The sequence below is a fragment of the Nelumbo lutea genome, chromosome 2 (genome assembly GCF_056320005.1).
Source record: "Nelumbo lutea isolate HS-2025 chromosome 2, American lotus-T2T, whole genome shotgun sequence".
NCBI classification, from domain to species: domain Eukaryota; kingdom Viridiplantae; phylum Streptophyta; class Magnoliopsida; order Proteales; family Nelumbonaceae; genus Nelumbo; species Nelumbo lutea.
The window spans coordinates 79,950,222-79,970,266 of NC_142685.1; the positions used below are offsets into that span (position 1 = coordinate 79,950,222).

General features: G+C 38.5%; 1 non-coding gene across 1 annotated transcript; it reads right to left on the minus strand.

The window, feature by feature from the left end:
• Nucleotides 1-10,364: 10,364 nt before the first annotated feature.
• Nucleotides 10,365-10,471, minus strand: LOC148871629 (small nucleolar RNA R71). The gene has a single exon (XR_016108580.1). It is a non-coding gene; the product is annotated as a small nucleolar RNA R71 (small nucleolar RNA).
• Between the last annotated feature and the right edge of the window lie 9,574 nt (nucleotides 10,472-20,045).

Genomic DNA, 20,045 nt, shown 5'->3' on the forward strand with positions numbered 1-20,045 from the left:
CCACCACTCTTTCACCTGTGGTTCACCCTAAACCTTAATTTAAAATTTGGATAACAAGATCCTTTAGGAGGCCCCACACATTTGGTTCAAAAGTGTGCTGAATTTTAGGGAAGCTTGTAATTACTTTCCATAACCGGGCGGTTGGTGTCTAAGGAAAGAGGTTAACCGGTAAGCCTAAGCGGGTTTTGTGGTTACTTAATTAGGTCATTGCGAGAGCAAGGGGAGCCTCCCACATCCCCACCTCTTACTTGGCTAACCAAAGGAAGTTGTGTAATTCCAAGTGAACCTAAGATGATTCACATTGGTTGAGCCACTACTTTAAGAAACCTTAGGTCAGCCCCTAGGCCGTGTTGCATTTTTTAAATTTCAAAATCTAAATTTGAATTTAAATTTCAAAATCTAAATTTGAATTTAAATTTAAAAAATTTAAATTTCAAATTTCAAATAAAAAAATAGAAAATGAAAAATTTCAAAATCTAAATTTGAAATTAAAATTCAAAATTTAAATTTCAAATTTCAAAAATAAGAAAAAGGGACTTCTGAGTTGTATGTTGGGAAGGAGATCTTTGAGGAGAGAAATAGTAGAACCCATACCTGAGATAGAGAGATACCTCCATAACTAGGAATAATAACCAAATGGCCGAGATCGATGATGAACAACCTAGAAAGCTGAAGGAGTATTTCACTTCGACCTAGTATAACCCTTCATCCTCCATACAGTTGCCAGATACCCAAATCTTGCAGTATGAGATTAAATCAAGCACAATCTAAATGCTCCCCTCTTTCTATGGGAACCCGAGTGAGGACACATACAAACACATAGATGAGTTTCTGGAAATTTGTTCCATTGTAAGGATCCAAAACGTTAATGATTATGCCCTTAGATTAACTCTTTTCCCCTTCTCCTTGAAAGACAAGGCAAAGCACTGGTTGGGAACTATAGGGAGACCTATTAGAACTTGGGCAGAATGAAGGGATGAGAGATCCATCCTATGGATGCCCAAATCTTGCGGAATAAAGGGGCGAATTTCAAATTTTTTCTCTCCCTTCAACTGGGAATCGCATTCCCTATTTAGAAAATCATATTTTCAAGGATCAATCTTGAACCATAAACTGAACCAGATCTGAACCAAAAAGAGTAGGAGAGGGTTATACCTAATACGGAGAAACAATATCTCCCAACGAAGGTGTTCACGCCCAAGGAAGGATCCAAACACTGCTCCCACTGAAGATGGTGCAATGCAGGATGGAGCAGAATCAACAGTATTCTTCTCCAAGAATTCTGTCCTTCGCAAGAAAACAGTAGGATGGCATGTGAGCACATCTTCCTATCAATTATTTCTCAAAGAACTGATGTCAAGATCGAATCTTGACTTCTCCCACCACTGGAGATCGAACTAGATGTCTGGTGGCTGCAGGATGGAGGTGGCAAGAAAGATCTTTGTAGAGATTGTAGAAATCTTTCTTCTGTGATTTCAGCTTTGAAGAGGAATGTGAGTATGTCTTCTCTAAAGGCTGCCGCCCCCTTCCTTACTTGTAACCCCAAAGGATCAACTCCTAATCCAATTATGAGTTGCTGATCCAAATCTTATTTGGATCAAAACATCTCTTTAGGTGATAAGGATAAACCCTTATCTTATCTGCAGATTGGATCAACCTTCTCCTAACCTTATTAGGAGGTTTCCAGATCCAAATCACATTTAGATCTGGACTCTCTGAGTGGATAGGGTTAAGGCCCTATCCTATATCTGCTTGATCCATCTCAGAAGTCACCCATATTTAACTTATTAAATAAGTCCAGTTCGAAATGGGCTTTAGGCCCATTAAGTTTATATGCTCACTTAACCTTCCTAATTGCTGCCCAGTTGGGCTTCCTTGTATGGCATGGGACCCAAGCATTGATCTACACATCAGCAACATGGGTTCATCCCAGCCATTGTCACAAGGCCTGGCCGAATACACTGCTATGGACACTACACCCCCTAAAACCCATCAAATGGGCTCTATGGGCCCAACACTTACCCTAAGTGGTCCCTGGGCCAAGCCACCTTGTAACACCCAGGGACTGTGGGCAGATGCAAGATTAGCCTATCAGGTATTACCTTCAATCGTCTTACACTTAACCTCTCAGCCCATAATGATCGAACACTGCCCGACAAGAGATGACCTCTCCCTCGACTGCAAGGAACAATGTTGCACTCTCTACTTATATGGATCCCAGGAATTAAAACCTTTTGCAAACATTTTAGAAACCATAATATATATACTTTCATATCTCATATAAAATATATTTTGCAAAACAAATCTCAACGTTTGAAATCGACTGTCGGCAGTCTTGGTTTCCATTAGTGAGAGTGCATCCCCGATCATTACCTTTGTCCGACAAAGGGGCTGATCCTGTCACTATGATTACTCACTCAGATGAATTCTCAGACTGTCCCAACATACCCAGGTTTTGACCCCCGCTAAGGATCTCACTGATTGGTACATCAAAGACATCCCAATCCGACAGCTAGTGCAGTATCATAATCGAGTTTAGGGGTCGGGTGTAACATTCCAATTTTGCCCATTAATTTCTAAGGTTCAGGGCAATACTGAAAATCTGGTTTGGTTCAAAGATTCAATTAATCCTACACTATATGTGCTTAGGGTCTCATTCTGGTAGCTGAGACAGGCCACCCCAACCGATTTGGTGGCACCACAGTGTCAGCCTTATCAGGACAGGTCTCCTCAGACCGACCCACTGGTTGTGAACATTCTAAACTAACATGATTCTCATTAAGTGTCTAGTTTAAGGGTATTACACGGAAACATACCAAGGGAACTTGAATCAAATATGCACTTTTATTCATTTACAATAAACTCATAAAGTACATCATTCTGATTGAAGGTAAGGGCATACAAAACTGTCTAACACAGAAATGCAACAAGAATTCTTGTCAAAGTGGAAAATTGTCTAAGCTTTCTATGAAGGTTTGACTGATCAATACAGGCAAATGGTAGGTGCATCCTGTAGGGGGGGGGGCATTTATGAGTAAAAGCGATGATGAAGCATATGCTCTTTTTGAAACATTGTGTGAAAATTTGCTCAACAATGCATCGTTATATTCCTATGAGAGGTTAGTGGGACCCTCAAAGAGGGCAAGGCTCTAAGAAGTCAGGAACAGTATAGAGCTCGAGGCAAGATGTACTTGAATGCAATCTCTAGAAAATTGGACAAGGTAGATCTTTTAGCCCCAAAGCTTGATCAATTCTTCACCTATAACCAGCAACCGGGCCCATTTATACCTTATCCTGAAGTTTGTTTCATTTGTGCCAGCCCGAACCACCAAGTTGATGATTGTCCAATGGCGACCCAGTTTCTGCTATTTATCCAAGTATAGGTTCAGGCAACCCAAAATTTCTCGAGGCCTAATAATGATCCATTTTCAAATACTTACAACCCGGGGTGGAGAAACCACCCTAACTTTTCTTGGAGGACACATCAACCTAACATACAGTCCTACAGGACCATCCATCTAACTCCATGGCCTAGCAATTTCAGACGCCACAAGTGCAGAGCCAATTCCAGCAGACTTACCCTAGGAACCAGCTGGTCCAACCTTATTAGGTTTACCCACAACCTCCTCAGACCAGTACAGTTGATGACAAATTCATGCAGCTTCAGCAGCTAATTCTAACTCAATAGCAGTCCATCACTAGATTAGAGAGCCAAATAGGATTGCTAGCCGAAGCCAATGCGAGGAGAGAAGTAGGACAAGTACTGAGTCAACCGGTTGCGAATCCTAGAAATCAGCCACAGGGTTTTCCTCCATAGCAGGTTCAACCACCTCTTAAGAACCCTCAGTTGGAAAATGCCAAGTCTATTAGAACCTTAAGGAGTGGGAGGACTTTAGAGGACCCGTATAAGAAAAAGAAACTTGAAAACATCAGTTAAGAAGAAAAGGAGCAAGAAGACCATAAGTTGGGGGGGGGGGGGGGGAAGAAAAAAGGAAAGGAAAGTTTAGAAGAAGAACCTATAGTGAACCGATTTGTAGTTCCCTTTCCAACCGCACTCATAGCTGGGCCATTGTGAAAGACGAAAGAGACTTGCAATGAGGAGGTTGGGGAGTTATTCAAGCGTGTCCATATTAACATTCCTCTCCTCGATGCGATCCAACATGTCCCGACCTATGCTAATTTCTTGAAAGAACGGTGTACTCAAAAGAGGGAACCACGATCGACCCCACAAAAAGTGATGCTCTTGGTAGATGTTAGTGCAATTGTCCTAAACCAACTCCCCTGGAAAATGAAAGACCCTATTGCTCCTCTAATAAGTCGTGTAATCTTTGGAATCACTTTTGATCGGGTCCTATTGGATCTTGGGGCCAATGTAAATCTGCTCCCCTATATTATTTATGAAAGGTTCAGGATCGGTGAGTTAAAACCTACACCAATAATTCTACAATTTGCTGATCGGTCAGTCGAGACTCCTCAAGGTGTAGTTGAGGATGTCATTGTCAGAGTAGAGGATTGTTACTTCCCAATGGATATTATTTCCCTAGACATGATTCCAATCGAGAAACTGGACCATAACCCGATAATCTCAGAACATCCATTTCTAGCAACTGCTAATGCAAACATCAATTGTAAATCAGGAGAAATAGACATTTCATTTTGGGAGCAGAAAGTCCGATTAAATGTATTTAGTGCCACTAATTATCCAAACCTAAGGGAAGATGAGTTCAAGGTAGATGTAGTGGATGACCTTATAGATGCCTTGTCTACCCTTTGGTTAGCCCAATCTGAGCCCTGTCTGTGTAAAGAAGAAAGCGAGTATGGAAGTGTAGATGTGACAAGTGAATGAATGTGTCTGGCTGAAGATGTTAAACTTAGCACTGGTTGGGAGACAATCCAACAAACTTTTATTTTAGTTGTCTTGTTAGAGTTTGTCTTTTCTTTTGAATAAGTTTCAGAATTCAGTTGGCAAATCCTGAATCCCTATTGCATCCTTACCTCTTGATTGTTCCCTTTGGCCCAAGTCCCATTTGCATCATTCTAGTCATGCCATTAGGGACAATGGCATTTAAGTTTGGGGGTGAGGAAAGAGAGGAAATTTAAAAAAAATTGAGAGAAAAATTTTAAAAAAATTGAAAAGCTAAGCCTTTAAATATGTAGAATTAAAGTGTCATTGAAAATTTTAAAATTTTTTCCATTAAAAGAGATTCCCAAATAGAAAAAGTTGAGGAAACTGATAAAAGAATATTGAATTTTATAGAGATTGATACCAAGTGACAGGGGTTAAATTGGTCTTGTTTGAATGTTGTTAAAACCGTTTAGAAATTGAATATACTCCAAAGTTTTCCCATTTGTAGATAAGAAGAGAAAGATTGAGAAATCAAACGAAAAATTCTTTAAATTAATAGTGGACTACCCCAAATAGTGCTGAATTTTACACACAACAAAAAACAAAAAAAAAAAAAAGAAGAAAAAGGAAAAGAGAGAATAAAAGGTCAATGGACACCCTAGACATAGTAACCGGGTCTCTTCCCCTAAGTTAAGTGTCGAGATTCACGTCAAACGGTTGAAGGTAGCAATAAAAATGTGTGTGCATATCAAGTTTAGGGGTAGAAATCCACTGTCAGAAATGATAAGAAGAATACCCACCTGGTTTTAAAAATCAATCTCAGCTTATCGAGACTGTATGCAAATGGAAGGGTATATAAAATTTTTAAGCCATGTTTCTGTAATGTTCAAAGCAGGACGGTTTTACCCCTTAAACCCAATATTGATCTATACAAAGTTTGAGAATTTTGGAATCAGGATATTTGGCTAATTTTGTCAGGGATGATCTTGCAATGGGAATGATCTCTTTACTCAATGTAATTTTAAGGCTAAATTGCTAAGGGACTAGCAAGGGTTATGTTGGGGGTGTTATAACTCTGTATTTTGATGCCTTAAGGACATCATTTTAGGGGTATTTTAGACCTTAGATTGACTAATCTATACTATTTTTCGGTTAAATTCAATGTTGTGACCTTTGATGATCCCTGTGCAAATTTTGGGTAAAAACTAGGAAATTTATAGAGTTTTCTACAGATTTTGGGAAGCTGGTGAGAATTTTAGTTGAGAGAGGGGGTGTTTCTTTGAAAAACTAAGCACAGGAGGGCGCCTCCTATCTGCTAAAGCTAGAAAGGTGCCCATCCTATTGTATTAGCATACTCCCCTCTCCTTAGCAAACCCTAGGGCGCCTCCCTACTCATTCTTTTCACCTCTAGCAAACCCCAACCGCCTCTATCTGCTAAATTTTCACCTTCCACTCCTCCCTAACATCTAATCTCAACCATCCAAGCCTTAGTAACCTCTCATACCCTGAGATCTTCAACTTGCAATCTCCACCCTCCATTCTAGGTTGCCATCTCTTTAGCATTCTAACCCTAGGGCGCCACCTAACTCCTAATCCTCACCATTCAACCCTAGGAGCTTAAATCCTAGACCTCCATAATTATAGGCGCCCTCTCCTTCTCACTCTTGCCATAGGATCCCTCTAGTTTAATCCTAACCCTCCATTCCTAAACCCTAGGGGCACCCATTTTCTACATAAACCCACTAGCCGCCCCTCTCTTTCTCTCTAATTCCAATTTTGTCCACCCTTCTGTATAAAAAGGACCCCAAGGGTCCTAGAGAAGGGGTTGGTTAGCCCATTTCACAAGGCCAAGGCTTCTTGAGGGGTTCAAGGGTTACAGGAAGGAGGATGCCCAGTTCTTGTCAGGAGGGGTTCCTGCAAGTCATTCGTCCAACCTACATCTGCCATCACTAGAGCTGATCCACCATTTTTATTTTGTTTTATCTTCTTTCTTTTTGTTATTCAGTTATTCTAGTAATTTAATTTTTGCAATTTTCAATTTTGGTTTGATTTAATTTCTTTTTTTCTTTGTCTTTTGTAGATCTGAATTCACCTAGTTCAACGCTAAGGTGTCTCGAGGGGATTGAAGGTTGAACGGCTTGCAGTTTGTCTTCCCAGAAATCTACCATCATTGGATCCGAATTTCAGCATATTTTTATTTATTTTTTTGTTAATTTCAGTTTTATTTAATTTTTGAATTTAATTTCTTGTCTTTTTCAATTTTGAATATTTAATTTCAGCTTCAATAAATTTTATTTTCTTATTTTTTACAAATCCCAAATCTGTTTTCTTTTTCTTATTTGTCTAGAACAAAATAATAATTTTTAACCTTGCTTCCCTGAGGATTCAACCCCTTCCTCACCACTAAACTACGTTCTTTTTTTAGTTTTGAGGATTGGAAAAATATAAATTATTAAACTTGTGTCTTGGGTGTTTGATAACTTTTCCTGGGTGCACCACTAAACCTTTCGATGGTCTTGATTATGCCATGTCACTCACTATACTTGATCCCCGATCAAACTCTATCACATGAAACAAATTCCTCAAACAACTAGTCACACAAAATTTCAACCCTCAAATCCTGGATTTAGCTAATCATCCATAAGAGATTCCATTTTGTCGTGTATAATATACGATGCTCCTCAAACCTAAAACCCTTGATCTGCACATACCTAACATGATCAAACCCTTTCAATAGTCTCGTAAGCCCAATCCATACCTACCCACCAAATTTTATCCCCAAATTCCCTTGTTTGACCCTTAATCAAACCAAGATTCTATTTTAATAAATCTTATTGATTTGAATTTGTCAGCCGTAGATCTCAATCATCTTGACCCTGTTTGCTCGATCAGACCTCATCATTGTGTTCAGAAACCCAAAAACCCCAACATGCCAAATTTCATGACCAAATTCATCTGTTTGACTGTTAAACTAGAGAGATACTATCTTGACGCACTAGATTGAACCGCTACATTTGTTGTCTAGCCTAGAATCTGAAGAGAGTGCGGACTGATGTCAGCTCCTTACTTAACCCCATTAAAACACTTGGACCAATGAATTAGAGCCTAATAGGCTTAAAAAGCTTAAAATACCAAACAAACCCCCACTTAAAACTAAGAAAGGATGAAACCCTCTTTAAAAGTTCATCAAGTTTACATTTTTTGACACAGTCAACCCCAAATATGGGAATGCAATGTATGGAAAGCCCTAATCCCTCATTGGATGCATGAAATCCATGAGAAACCACCCAAAATCGAGAAAATTTATCGCACAAAGAAGGAAGGGTCAATTGCGGAACCTTCTTGATAAGCCTATATTTGTACATATTTTCATACCTCTAACTTGATGATTTTGGTAATAATGTTTTTGGAATTAGCATGGTATTGCACTAATTATGATGAAATTGTCTTGCAAGGTGATTTGGAGCTTAATTGTGAAATTTTAAGGAGGATTTCGATTTAATTGATAAAGATAATTATAGAGAAAGGACCATGCAGCAATGATGCTCCTTAATGTATCAATGAAGGAGAGAATCCATTGAAATCGGATTTGATATGTATGCACAAAAATTGGGAAATTTCCTATTTTAATATAGTTCCTGTATTTTGGGCATAACTTTCTGCTTATATCTCGAATTGAGGTGATTCAAACGTCTAATTAAATCTAAGAGATAGGGCTACAACTCTTGTTTGTATCACTCACCCTAATTCTGCCGCCAACCAAGTGAAATTCGAGCTACAAGTTTCGGGTCTGACAGTTAGCAGTGCAAAAGAGATAGGAATTCAACTGAGATAAAGATTAAGAGACCTTATTTGTGTTGAATTAGGAGTATGCATTGAGAATAAATTGAGGGGGGGGGGGCTGCACTTTAAAAATGACCATAGAATCAAGACAAGGGGGGTACATCCTTAGAGAGGATTTAGCGGAGAAGAAAAGAAGAAGCACTCTCAGCACATCAAAGAAGGAGAGGAAGCAGTTCAGCACGCCAGAGAAGGAGAGGAAGAATCCAAATCCAAGAGGAAGGAAGGCTTAGTTGCTGCACTTGTCTTCAACCTTCAAAGGATAAAGTTTTCTTGTTGTTCTATTCATTTTTTGATGTGTTTTTGCTGTGTTTCTCCTACAATTTTCTTGAGTATGTTGAATTTAATGATGTTTAGCTAAATTCTCTTAGCTAGGGTTTAGATGGATTTTGATCTTAAGATTATATAGTTATTTGTTTAATTCAATTCAAGACCTTTATTATTTGCATGCAAAATTTTTATTGCTATACTTAATGCTTTAAAATAATTAGCCAATATTTTAATGATTTAATGATTAATGCATGACTGACTAAAGGATTGTTATGAATTAGATCCCTTGGCAATAAAAGTCGTATGATAGACTATGATATCGAAAGATGATTAGCTCATGTGTGGGAATCAAGAAAGCTTAGTGAATCAATTCCCCTTCTATGATTAGAGGTTTCCAAAGAACTTAATGCTTATTTTTCCTTTTGACAACCACTTAGAAATTTGATGGTAGAATTGGATTAATAAAGGATTAATGGCAAGCAATATTATTAATTAATTTAGGGAAATCCACCATCACATGTAAATAACTTTAATATACCTTAGGGTAATTTTGGTCTTGAGTTGGATTAAATAGGTAATTATATAACCTTGATTTAATTAAATCTAAACCCTACCTGCATTCATTCATTGATTTGGTACTGTGGTCTAGTCTCTATGGGATCAACACTTTTCTCATCATTATACGCACATTTGACTAAGGTACATTTGCCTAAATTAACTGTGCATAAATCACACAACAAGTTTTTGGCGCCATTACCGGGGACTAGTTTATTGCATATCAAAACTACATGAATTAGCCTTTGATTGAACATCTATTTGTTTTATTATCGGATTTAAAATTTTCCATTTTAATTACTATTGGGTTTGACTTTATAAAATTTTTTAGGAAATTTTTAATTTTTTTTTTCTTTTCTTTGTAGGTTTCTAGTGCATGACACACACTATTGGTGGAGAATTAATACCCCTTGATCAAGAAATTGAAAGAACTTTGAAAAAGCGAATGGGAAAGAGAAAGAACAAGATGGATCGAGACTAGAGTAATACTAGGACATTGATCTCCTATGCTATACCTACTTTGGATGGTACTACATCAAGCATTAGGAGGCCGAATGTGCAAGAAAACAATTTTAAGATCAAGCCTGCAATTATTTAGATGATACAAATGAGTGTACAATTTTCTGGCCCCAATGTTGAGCCTAACTCTCATATTGCTAATTTTCTTGAAATATGTGATACTTTTAAGCATAATGGAGTTAGTGATGATGCCATTAGACTTAGGTTGTTTCCTTTCTCCTTAAGGGGTAAAACAAAAGATTGGCTTAACTCTCTTCCTATAGGTTCGATTACTACATGGGATGATTTGGCATAAAAGTTTTTATCCAAGTATTTTCCACTTGCTAAAATGGCTAAATTAAGGAATGATATAACAACTTTTTCATAATTTGATAATGAAACATTATATGAGTTGTGGGAGAGATTTAAGGAACTGCTTAGGAAGTGTCCTCAACATGGTCTACTTGTTTGGATGCAAGTGCAAACTTTTTATAGTGGCATTAATCAATCTAATCGTTCAATGTTAGATGTAGCTGCAAATGGTACCCTTATGAGGAAAACTTCTGAAGAAGCATATGAACTTTTGGAGGAGATGGTGGCTAATAGCTATTAATGGGGCAATGAGAGAACAAATAAAAAGGGAGTTGGAATTTATAATGTTGTTTCTGTCACTGCTTTATCGGCTCAACTTGCTGCATTAAACAAGAAATTGGAAAATTTGGGGGTTTCCGCTATGAGTGTTTCTTCTGTTCCCTTTCCTTCTTGTGAGCTTTGTGGGCAAGGGGATACACTAGTGTAGACTGTCAAGTAGGAAATCCATTTTCTTCTTCTTCCAAACAAGCTAATTTTGTTTCTTATGGTGGCAATAAGTCCAATTTCAATCCCTATTCCAACACTTACAATCTAGGATGGAGAAGCCATCCAAATTTATCTTAAGAGTAATAACCAACAAAGAGCACCTCCCGGCTTTCAGCAGCAATAACAACAAAATCCACAAGAGAAGAAGCCAAATTTAGAGGATATGGTGGCAAAATTTATTAACAATACGGAGATAGGAATTCAAGGGTTGGAACTCAAATTAGACAACTTGTTCAAACAATTTCAGTAAAATCACAAGGAGGATTACCTAGCAATACCGAGAAGAATCCCAGGGAACAAGTAAAGGCCATCACTTTGAGAAGTGGAAAAGAACTTAGAAAAGAAGAAAAAGATGATGTGCTTGTAAAAGAGGAAGAAAGCCGAAACCTAGAAGCCAAAAAAGGAGATTGTGAGTTATCAATGGAGAAAAAGGGAAGTTCTTCTGCTCTTAATTTAAAATGTTATAAACCCCTTCTTCCTTTTCCTTAAAGATTTCTTAAGGTTAACTTGAATAAGCAATTTGCTAAATTTTTAGAGGTGTTTCAAAAGTTGCATATTAAACAAAAGAAAATTGGAGGAATTTGAGATGGTAAAGCTTAATGAGGAATGCTTGGCAATCCTAAAAAATAAATTACCTCCAAAACTTAAAGATCAGGGAATTTTCTATTTTGTGCACCATTGGAGAAATTAATTTAGACAAGGCTTTATGTGATCTTGGTGCAAACATTAATTTGATGCCCTTTTTTGTCTTTAGGAAGCTTGGGTTGAAGGAGCCAACACCTACCACTGTTTCTCTTCAATTGGCTGACAGAAGTATCAAATATCCAAGTAGAGTAGTGGAAAATGTTTTGGTAAAAGTAGATAAATTTATTTTTCCTGTTGATTTCATTGCTTTGGACATGGAAGAAGATTATGATATGCCCCTAATTTTAGGGAGACCTTTTCTTGTCATAGGAAGAGCTTTAATTGATGTCCAACAAGGAAAACTTAGCCTTAGGATTAATGATGGGGAAGTTATTTTTTAACGTGTTTAAGGCTATGAAACATTCCAATGATGAAAAAGAAGTCTTAATGATAGATTGCATTGATGATTTGGTAGAAAGAAAATTTCATGCATTTAGGTTAGACGATCCTATAAAAAATTGCATTGCTAACTCTTTTGATGTGAAGGAACAAAATTTAGATGAAAAGCATAAGGAGGCCATAGGCTATTTGGGAGAAAAGCAAAGAGGATTTGTGACAAAAAGAGAAAAATTTTTGCCTTTGGATATTTCTCCTTCTTCTTCAAAAGCTAGGCCATCGATTGAGAAGCCTCCTACTCTTGAATTTAAACATCTTCATTCGCATTTAAAATATATTTATTTGGGAAATTCATCTACCTTACCTATGAATATTTCTTCTTATTTGACTGGTCTTGAAGAAGAAAAGTTGATAAGGGTGCTTAGGAAACACAAAAGGGCAATTGGATGGAGCATTGGTGACATTCAAAGAATAAGTCCATCAGTTTGCATGCACAAAATCATGATGGAAGAAGGATTCAAGCCTATGGTGCAGCACCAAAGGAGGTTAAATCCTAATATGAAAGAGGTAGTAAAGAAAGAGGTGATAAAATGGCTTAATTCAGGTATTATCTTTCCTATCCCTGATTCTTCTTTGGTAAGTCCTGTGCAAGTTGTGCCAAAAAGGGTGGGACCACTGTAGTCGAAAATGCAAATAATGAATTAATCCCTACAAGGACAGTAACAGGTTGGAGGGTATGTATTGACTATAAGAAATTGAACGACGCTACTAGAAAAGATCATTTCCTCCTTCCCTTTATTGATCAACCGATTGAAAAACTTGTCGGTCAGGAATTTTATTATTTTCTTGATGGTTATTCTGGTTATCACCAAATTCCCAATGCTCCTAAAAACCAAGAGAAAACTACCTTTATATGCCCTTATGGAACATTTGCATTTAGGAGAATGCCTTTTGGTTTGTGCAATGCCCCTGCTACTTTTCAAAGATGCATGATGTCTCTATTTTTGGATTTCACTGATGATTTTATGGAGAAATTTATGGATGACTTCTTTGTTTTTAGATCTTCATTCGATGCATTCTTGCAAAGTTTGTCTTTGATGCTTAAAAGATGTGAGGAATCTAACCTTATACTTAATTGGGAAAATGTCATTTTATGGTTAGGAAAGGAATTGTTTTAGGCCACAAAGTATCTTCTAAAGGTATTAAAGTGGATAAAGCTAAAATTAAATTAATTGAAAACTTCCCCCTCCAAAATCGTTGAAAGAAGTTAAAGGTTTTCTAGGACATGCAAGTTTTTTACAGAAGGTTCATTAAGGACTTTTCTAAAATTGTTAGGCCTCTAACTAATCTTTTAATGAAGGATGTACCATTTGTGATTGATAGTGCTTGCATGCTTTTAATTATTTAAAAGAGAAATTGATCTAAGCTCCCATAGTTTCGGCCCCCATGTGGAATTTGCCTTTTGATATCATGTGTGATGCAACTGATGATACTTTAGGTGCAGTTTTAGGATAAATAATAGACAAGAAATTCCATACCATTTATTATGCAAGTAGAACCATGAATGAAGCACAAAGAAATTATACAACAACTAAAAATGAACTACTTGCTGTAATATTTTCTATTGAAAAATTTAGACCTTATTTGATCTTGTCTAAATTGATTGTTTATACTAACAATTCTGCATTGAAGTATTTACTAGCTAAAAAAGATGCAAAACCAAGGTTGATAAGATGTATTTATTGTCGAAAGAATTTGACCTAGAAATCAAAGATAAGAAAGGCATCAAAAACATGGTAGCTGATCACTTGTTTAGATTGGACTGGAGTATGTGGAGAGCATGGATGAACACCCTTTACATGATGAATTTCCTGATGAGAAATTATGTTTTGTGCAAGAAAATGATGAACCGTGGTATGCTGATTTTGCTAATTTTCTTGTAGGTGACAAGTTACCCCCTGACATTTCTTTTCAACAAAAGAAGAAATTTTTATCTAATGTAAGACACTATCTTTGGAAGGAACTATATCTATACAAGATTTGTGCAGATGGCATGGTGAGAAGATGCATACCAAAGGAAGAGGTGTGGAGTATACTTAGTTTTTGTCATGACAAAGAAGCAGGTAGACACCATGGACCATCCAAGATGGTGGCGAAGGTTTTACAAAGTGGATTTTATTGGACTACATTATTTAAGGATGCTTATGCCTATGTAAGTTTTTGTGATCGATGCCAACAGATAGGTAATATATCAAGGAAAAATGAGATGCCCGTAAGCAATATTCTTATTTGTGATATTTTTGAAGATTAAGTCAAAACGATTGGCAACTCCATGGCCTTTCCAAATGACGGCATTCCCGGTTTAACCAGATAACCATTCGGTTCAATTAACAAAATTGTGATACATTTAATACTCCAAATAGTAAATTTCCCACTATAGCATTGTTTTGATGACACCATATCATGCAAATCTAACGGTCTAACATCAGCCTTTTGAAAATAAGGGTCCACTTCAACAGGTTCAACCACTTCAACTTCTACTGTTTCAAGGTGGCCTAGGTTATAAAGAGTTGATGCAACTAAAGGGATGGAAGATGAAGGGATGAGAGATCCATCGTATGGACGCCCAAATCTTGTGGAATAAAGGGGCGAGTTTCAAAAAGTTTTATCTCCCTTTCAACTGGAAATCACATTCCCTATTTAGAAAATCATATTTTCAAGGATCAATCTTGAACCATAAACTGAACCATATCTGAACCAAAAGGAGTAGGAGAGGATTATACCTGATACGGAGAAAAAGTATCTCCCAACAAAGGTGTTCAAACCCAAGGAAGGATCTAAAGACTGCTTCGACCGAAGATGGCGCAGTGCAGGATGGAACAAAATCAACAGTATTTTTCTCTAAGAATTATGTCCTTCGCAAGAAACAACAGGATGGCACATGAGCACAGCTTCCTGTCAATTCTTTCTCAAAGAATTGATGTCAAGATCGAATCATGACTTCTCCCACAACTGGAAATCGAACTGGATGTCTGGCAACTACAAGAAGGAGGCAAAAAGAAAGATCTTTTGCAGGGATTGCAGAAATCTTTTTTCTCTGATTTCAACTCTGAAGAGGATCTGATTATGTCATTCTTTTAAAGGCTGCTGCCCCCTCCTTCTTTTGTAACCCTAAAAGATGAGCTTCTAATCCAATTAGGAGCTGCTGATCCAATTCATATTTGGATAAGACCTCTCTTTAGGTGATAAGGATAAACCCTTATCTTATCTACAATTTAGATCAACATTTCCTAATCTCATTAGGAGGTTTCTAAATCTGAATCATATTCAGATCTAGACTCTCTAAGTGGATAGGGTTAAGACCCTATCCTATCTGTTGATCTATCTCAGAATTCGCCCATATTTAACTTATTAAACAAGTCCAGTTCGAAATGGGCTTTAGGCCCATTAAGCTTATGTGCTCACTTAACCTTCCTAAATGCTACCCAGTTGGGCTTCCTTGTATGGCATGGGACCCAAGCATTGATCTACACATCAGCCACATGGGTTCAGCCCAACCTTTGTTACAAGGCCTGGCCGAATACACTGTTATCGACAGTGCACCCCCTCAAACCCATCAAATTGGCTCTATGGGCCCAACACTTACCCTAAGTGGTCCCTGGGTCAAGCCACCTTGTAACACCCAGGGACTGTGGGCAGATGCAAGATTAGCCCAATAGGTATTATCCTCAATGGTCTTACATTTAACCTCTCAGCCCATAATGATCATACACTGCCTGAGAAAAGAGGACCTCTCCCTCGGCTGCAAGGAACAGTGTTGCACTCTCTACTTATATGGATCCTAGGAATTAAAACCCTTTTGCAAACCTTTTATAAACCATAATATATATACTTTTATATCTCATATAAAATATACTTTGCAAAACAAATCTCAACGATTGAAATCGGCTGTCGGCAGTCTTGGTTTTCATCAGTGAGAGTGCATCCCCGATCATTACCTTTGTCCGACAAAGGAGCTGATCCTGTCATTATGATCACCCACTTAGATGAATTCTCAGACTATCCCAACATACCCAGGTTTTGACCCCCGCTAAGGATCTCATTGATTGGTACATCAAAGATAGCCCAATCCGACACCTAGTGCAGTATCATAATCGAGTCTAGGGGTCGGGTGTAACTTTTCAGTTTTGCCCATCAATCTCTAAGGTCTAGGGCAATACTGGAAATTTGGTCCAGTTCAAAGATTCAATTAATCCTACACTATATGTGCCTAGGGTCACACCCTGGCAGTTGAGACAGGCCACCCCAACCGACTTGGTGGCACAACAGTAGGTATTCCCAAACCGACCCATTGGCTGTGAACATTCTAAACTAACATGAGTCTCATTAAGTGTCCAGTTTAAGGGTATTACACAGAAACATACCAAGGGAACGTGAATCAAATATGCACTTTTATTCATTTACAATAAACTCATAAAGTACATCATTCTGATTGAAGCTAAGGTCATACAAAACTGTCCAACAGCTCCCACTAGCACTTAGGTCGAATCAGGTACAAGCCAGAGTCCCATTCTTTCCATGTGTTTCTCAAACTCTTTCTGGGGTAGTGGCTTTGTCAATGGGTCTACTACATTTTCCGATGACGCTACCTTCTGAATCAAGATGTCCCCTCTACCAACAATCTCCCATAGTACGTGGTACTTCCTCTCGATGCGCTTTGACTTCGAGTGGGCCCGTGGCTCCTTAGCCTGAGCAATGGCTCCATTGTTGTCACACAACAACGAGATGGGTGATGTGCTAGATGGAACTATTCCCAACTTGTGAATGAACTTCTTCATCCACACGGCTTCTTTGGCAGCCTCACTTGTGGCAATGTACTCGGCCTCGATCGTGGAGTCTGCAGTAGACCCCTGTTTGCTGCTTTTCCAGCAAATAGCACACGATCCTATCGTGAAAATATATCCAGATGTAGACTTTCTATCATGTGAATCCGACTAGAAATCGGCATCTGTATACCCTTGGATCTATAGTGAGCTACCGCCGAATACCAGACAAAACTCTTTTTTCCTTCGAAGGTATTTAAGTATGTTTTTCACAGCAGTCCAGTGCTCCTGCCCTGGGTTGGCCTTAAATCTGCTTACTACAGTCACTGCCTAAGCAATGTCAAGACGAGTGCACAGCATGGCTTACATGATGCTCCCTACGGTAGAGGTATAGGGAACGTCTTTCATGCCATCAATCTCCTCAGAAGTCTTGGGAGACATCTTCTTGGAGAGAATGACTCCATGCCTGAAAGGAACATTTACTTTCTTGGAGTTTTCCATGCTGTATCTTTTGACTATTTTGTCAATGTAAGCAGATTGTGATAGTCCTATTATCCGCTTCGATCTATCTCAATAGAGTCAAAGACCCAGTATATAGGAGGCTTTTCCAAGGTCTTTCATGGAGAATTGCTGTGAAAGCCATACTTTCACCGTAGTTAACATTCCTACATCATTCCCAATGAGTATAATGTCATCTACATACAGAATCAAGAAGGTAACCTTATCTCTAATGTACTTCCTATAAACACAGGGTTCATTCGGATTCTGCTTGAAGTCAAAGGATTTGACAACAGAGTTAAAACGGATGTTCCAACTCCTAGAAGCTTGCTTAAGTCCATAATTGGATCTATTCAGTTTATATACCATGTGTTCTTGACTTGCAACTATGAAGCCTTGCGGCTGCTGCATGTAGATATATTCAGTAAGATCTCCATTCAGGAATACAATTTTGACATTCATCTGCCAAATCTCATAATCATTGTACGCTGCTACAGCTAGTAGGATCCTAATGGATTTAAGCATGGCCACAGGCAAAAATGTTTCCTCATAATCGATGCCCTCTTTTTGAGTGTACCCTTTCGCCACCAGACGAGATTTGAAGGTCTCAACCCTACCATCGGGGCCCTTCTTCCTCTTGTAAATCCATTTGCAACCGATTACTTTTACCCCAGAGGGTGGATTTACTAGAGTCCAGACTCCATTGGTCTCCATTGAGTCCATCTCAGCTCTCATGGCCTCCACCCACTTATGGGAATCTATGTCGAACATAGCTTCTGCGTAAGTCATGAGATCCTCCTCACTCGTCAAGGTTTCCACCAGGTAACTATCCTGGTCATAACCATAATGGACTGGTGGCCTGGATAGCTGAGTGGATTTTCTAGGTTGGTCAATACCTGGAACTTGTGGGACACCTCCCACTGCTCTTGAACTCTCTTCATCAAGGACTATTTCTTGACGATGGTTGTCTAGGATATAATCGGTTTCCAAGTACTGTGCATTTCACAGCAAAACACCTTCTGCTCACTTGGGTCATAGAATAGATAACCCATAGAGCCTTTTGGGTAGCCTACAAATAGGCAACGACTGCTCTTGGATTCCAACTTGTCTGCACTCATTTTTTTAACGTGTGCTGGACAACCCCAAATCTTCAAGTGTCTAACACTTGATTTCTTTCTGGTCCAAAGTTCATATGGAGTGTTTGGAACCAATTTGGTTGGAACCCGATTCAGCACGTAAATCACAGTCTCTAATGCATAATCCCAAAAGGATGTGGGTAACTCTGAGTGTATGAGAAGTGATTGGGCCATATCCAATAAGGTCCTATTCCTCCTCTCTGAAACACCGTTAAGTTGTGGTGTAGCAAGAGGATCTAACTGTGATACTATTCAATTGTCCTTTAAGTAGTCCCTGAATTCGTCAGAGAGATATTCACCACCTTGATCTGATCGAAGGGCTTTAATTTCTCTCCCTAACTGTTTCTCGTCCTCTTGTCTGAACACTTTGAACTTTTCAAAGGATTCAGATTTGTGTCTCATTAGATACATGTAACCATATCGTTAAAAGTCATCGGTGAGGGTGATGAAATACATGTGTTAATTCCATGTCCTAACACTCAAGGGACCACATACATCAGTATGTATAAGGTCAAGTGTGCCTATACATCTTTCAGGCTTACCGTTAAATGGCCGTTTTGTCATCTTGCCTTGTAAGCAAGGCTCACAAGTGGGAAGATCTTCTATAGTTAGAAAATCAAAAGGACCATCCTTTATCAACATTGTGATTCGGTCAACACTGAAGTGGCCAAATCGGTAATGCGACAAGCATGTGGGATTAATGGTATCTTGGGCTCTCTTCTTATGGATTTCAGCCGATGTAGTTTCGGTTATGTTAGTTTCTAGAGAAGGATGTAGAACATATAGACCATTCTCCAGTTCCCCGTATGTGATGAATTTGTTATTTCTTTTAATAGTAATCGTATTATTAAAGAAAACAGAATAACCATCTGCACACAATTTTGAGTATAATAGTTCATTCTCTAAAAAGTAACTCCACGGTTCCTATGGCCGTGGCTGCAATAGTTGTAGTAGTCCCCAAGTAGAGTGTGACTTCTCCTTCACTCAACCTTCTACTTACCTTGAAAGCCTGCAGTGAGTTACATGCATGAGTTGAAGCCCCAGAGTCAATACACCAGGATGAAGAAACTACCAATAAGTTGGTTTCTATAACACAAGTTTTGAGATTACTTTTCTTGGATTCCAGGTAGGCAGGATAGTTCTTTTTCCAGTGGCCGGTCTTCATGCAGAAGTGACAAGCATCTGATGCCTTGTCCTTCCTCTGCTTCTTGGGTTTGGCAGCCTTCTTCTGGCTTTCTCTTTGCTTTCCTTTTCTTGCCCGATTTTCCAATTTCAACAAGCATGGAAATGGGCTCATCCTTTTTAATCAATTCTTTGGCCATCTGCAACATATTCTAAGTTCCTGCAAGCTGACGTTCAGCTTGTTCATGTTGTAATTCATTATGAATGGATTAAAGAATGGAGGCAGTGAAAGAATGGTAGGATCCATCTAATGGACGCCATAAAGGTTGCGGAATGGGTGGGCGAATTTCAAAAATTTCCTACCTTCTCCCAACTGGGAATCATATTCCCTAAATTTAGAATACAATATTCAAGGATCCTACTTGAACTATAATCAATCCAGATCTGTACCAAAAGATAAATGGGAGGAATATACCTGATCCGAAGAAGCAGTATCTCCCAAAGTTGGGGTTCACACCCAAAGAATGCTCCAAGATCCATTCCTGCTGAAGATGACACAGCTATGAATGGAACAGAACC